We start from the raw sequence: 3,674 nt of genomic DNA on the forward strand, positions 1-3,674 counted from the left end.
CCGGACCTCCCCCCGTCACCCCACCGGCCCCGGCTGCTCCCCGGGAGCCGAGGAAGGGCTGGGGAACCTCCGCGGGCGGTGGGAGCGGGGCCAGGCCTCGCTGGGACCCCCCCGAGCCGGGCGCCGCTCTCCCTCAGGCCGCGCTGGCTTGGCGGCTGCTTAGCGGTTCTTACTGTTTTTTTAAATATATTTTGTCTTTTTTTTGTTGTTTCATTTTCATGGGGTTTGCTCTGGACACAGGAGAGCCGGAGAGGGACTCTTTGTCAGGAAGTGTAGTGACAGGACAAGGGGTAATGGTTTTAAACTAGAAGAGGGGAGATTTGGATTAGATATTAGGAAGAAATTCTTTACTGTGAGGGTGGTGAGACACTGGAACAGGTTGCCCAGAGAAGCTGTGGATGCCCCATCCCTGGAGGTGTTCAAGGCCAGGCTGGATGGGGCTTGGAGCAACCTGCTCTAGTGGGAGGTGTCCCTGCCCATGGCAGGGGGGCTGGAACTAGATGTTCTTCAAGGTCCCTTCCAACTCTAACCATTCTTTGATTCTAAATTCTCACAGGTTTAGGACTGAACTTGAGGCGAGACCTACTTCCAGCTGAGCGGAGCCGGGGATGGACAGACAGACAGACAGACAGATGTTGGCAGTGGTGGGCTTCCATTACAGCTCAATGTTGAGAACAACCCAAGCCCACGGTTCCCTCCTTGTCACTGCTGGCTGCCACGCCATGTGGCACAATCTACTGGAAAAAAAATCCTCACAAAAAAAAAAAAAAAGATTATAGAAGGGGCCAACATAGAAGGTCTTGTTTTGATAATGCTGGAGAGGATGCTGCTGAGATTCTCATTTGACTTTTCCCTCCTTCCTAATATTTTCCATCAGTTTGTGTTTGTGCAGCTTTAGAAACTCCAAACAACAGCCTCTAGTGAAAAAACTGTATTTATAAACGTTGCAGCACTTCCACTAATGTCCTCGATTCTCACAACGTCCTTAATTTCCTTTCTTCAGTTTATCACAGGGTTCGGGGGACACAGCTGTTGCTCACGCAATCCTGTGTATAGGCAGGGTCTTTAGGCAGGTAAGGTATTGCCAGTGGAGTCAGTACGGAATGAGTGGGGCTGTCTCCAAAGGGATGTCTGGTCTGTGTCCTGCAACACAATGTACTGGTGCCTGAGAAAGTAATAAATTAAATACCTGGCTACAGCAGCCTGCCTGGCTGTGGTAGGGGGGAGTTCTAGGTGGGTTAATTCACACAGCATCTTGACCAGATAGAGGGTTGAGCACCTAAGCACCTGGGCCACGTGATATAGTCCTTAGGTGAGGTTATTTTAATATATTTGTATATATTCTCTATGTTACGTAAGCCATTCTTAGTTTTAGACACATACATGTGAATTTATAATGTTATATACTTTGGATATTTTTGAACTCTCTCCCTCTCTCTAAAATCTAAGTTCCTACTTAAAATTTAAATTCCTACTTGTCTCATCCTGTAGATATCCTAAGAGCACAATTATAAGATCAAGGCTTGTGACAAGCGCCGCTGGAGAAGAAATCCCAGTTCCCTCTTTTTATTTAAAATTACTCATGGTTAGGGTAATCAGGTTGTAAATGACCCAAGTTCAGTTTCTCTTCTGCCACAAGGGAGTTCAAACGTATCTCCCGTTTCCCAGGTTAATATTCCAAGCAAATTACTTTTGTGGGCCTAATTCCATTCGTTCACATGAGAGAATATTTAAAAGCCTTTGCCCATTTAATCCTCACCTTCCTTGAGAACACTCCAAAAGCCGTGTGATGAGTAGGAGCTGCGACGCGCGGTGTGATCTGTTTAAATCCCCTGTCTTGCTCTGCCTTTGTGACTACAAAACCTGCTGACTCAAAGCTATTTTAAGGGGTGCCCTGCCAGTTGGTCCCAAAAGCGTTTCAGTGGATGTGATGCTGCATGCTATGATGCTCCCTGCTCTCTGCTCTGCAAAGGTGACATGGAAAAACACAGTTTGTAGGCTGTGTTATTAATTCCGTATAGCAACTCTTTTGGAGCAGCTATAGCTATGGGTTATAATCCCAGGAATGGCCGTGGTCCTTGAGATCCAGTTTCAGCCTGGGCAAATCCCATCTTTTCTAATTTCATGAGAACTTCAGTGGGAATTTTTTTGATAATTTCTCTGCTTAAATTCCCCTGCTACGGGTTTTACAGCCATAGGTTACAATCCAGGAGGTGTGGCTTTAGTACCAGAAGAACAAGTATCACAAGTTTTATCATCAGAAATTCCAAGGTTATGCAAGACTGAAATAAAACACAGGAAAAATTACTGTTTCAGAGATTAATGAACCAACAGAAGCCAAAATGAAAAAACAGCCTGGGGTTTTTTTCATGAGAAATTCCCGTGATAAGAAATACAAAGACAAAAATAGAGTGGTCAGAAACTTCTGAGAAAATGTGTCACTCCTTGAAAAACAGAAACACTCCTTTGAAAAACATCTCTTTTTGTTACCAGAGGCTGTTGTGAATAACTTGCTATTATTGTGATGGTTCTCACCTTTTGCTGTTTACATCTGGGCTGCGAGAGGTACCTCCTCCTTTGGGGGATTCACAGCTCTCATAATTTAGCTCTTCATTTTCAGAAACAAATTCTTAGAAGTCCCCTGTACCCTATACCTCAGTGGCTCGTCCTTTCTCCCGGTGTCTTCCCTGCCCCAGGGCACTGAAACCCGCGTTTCTCACTGTAGTGTGGTAGCAGCCAAGCTGTGGGGCTGTTCCTCTTGCTGTGAAGTAAATACTCCTTGCTGTAGGAGGGTGCGAGCACGAAGTGGTTTCCCTCCACTACAGACTTTTACAGCCACATGTTACAATCATGGTTACGTGATTTTAGTACCAGAAGAGCAGAATAATAATCTGCTGCAAAAAGTTTAGGGTTCTAACTGGACACAACTAGCATTCTTCACTGAAAGGGTTATCAAGCATCGGAACAGGCTGCCCCAGGAAGTGGCTGAGTCACCGGTCCCCAGAGCGTAGAGGTGGTGCTGAGGGACGTGATTAGTGGTGGACTTGGCAGGGTTAGGTTCACCGTTGGACTCGATGACCTTGAAGGTCTTTTCCAACCTAAACGATTCTGTGATTCTATGATCCACTGTACTGCAAATAGTCATTTCAACAGTATTTTTTTTTTAAATGTTTAGTATAAACTGTACACTTGTGGCCTGGAACCAAAATCTCCCTTCGTGCAGATGAGTTCCCCTAACAACTAAAATCCAGAGTTTTGTAAATCAGCATGCTCTTTTTCTCTCCTGAGGGAACCGGCAAAAATAGCTTCATGACAAATTTCATATCTGGGGGAAATCCCCTGCAGTTAAGTAGCCCCTAGACTGGTAGTTTGGTCATTTTTCTAGAAAGCAACAAATACGGGTGAGGACTTCATCAGATGGAAGTGGAAGCTGAATTCAAGTCCCAGGTGGCTGTACTACGGTAACAATTTTGCCCCCAGCAGGTGTATCAAGTGTGTCTGAGAACTGCTTGCAGATGAAAGAGGTGAAGGATTATGGTTTGTGAAGACTGATGTTACTTTGCCCTGAGGAGAATTGAGCAATGCAGTCCTGCTAAGCATAAGGTACTTCAGGAAGTGACTGGAAGACATCCTTTAGGGAGCTTTGAGCCTGAAAACACAGGGGGCTATGTGCC

The sequence above is a fragment of the Calidris pugnax genome, unplaced genomic scaffold, assembly GCF_001431845.1.
Source record: "Calidris pugnax isolate Ruff unplaced genomic scaffold, ASM143184v1 scaffold69, whole genome shotgun sequence".
Taxonomy (NCBI): Eukaryota; Metazoa; Chordata; class Aves; order Charadriiformes; family Scolopacidae; genus Calidris; species Calidris pugnax.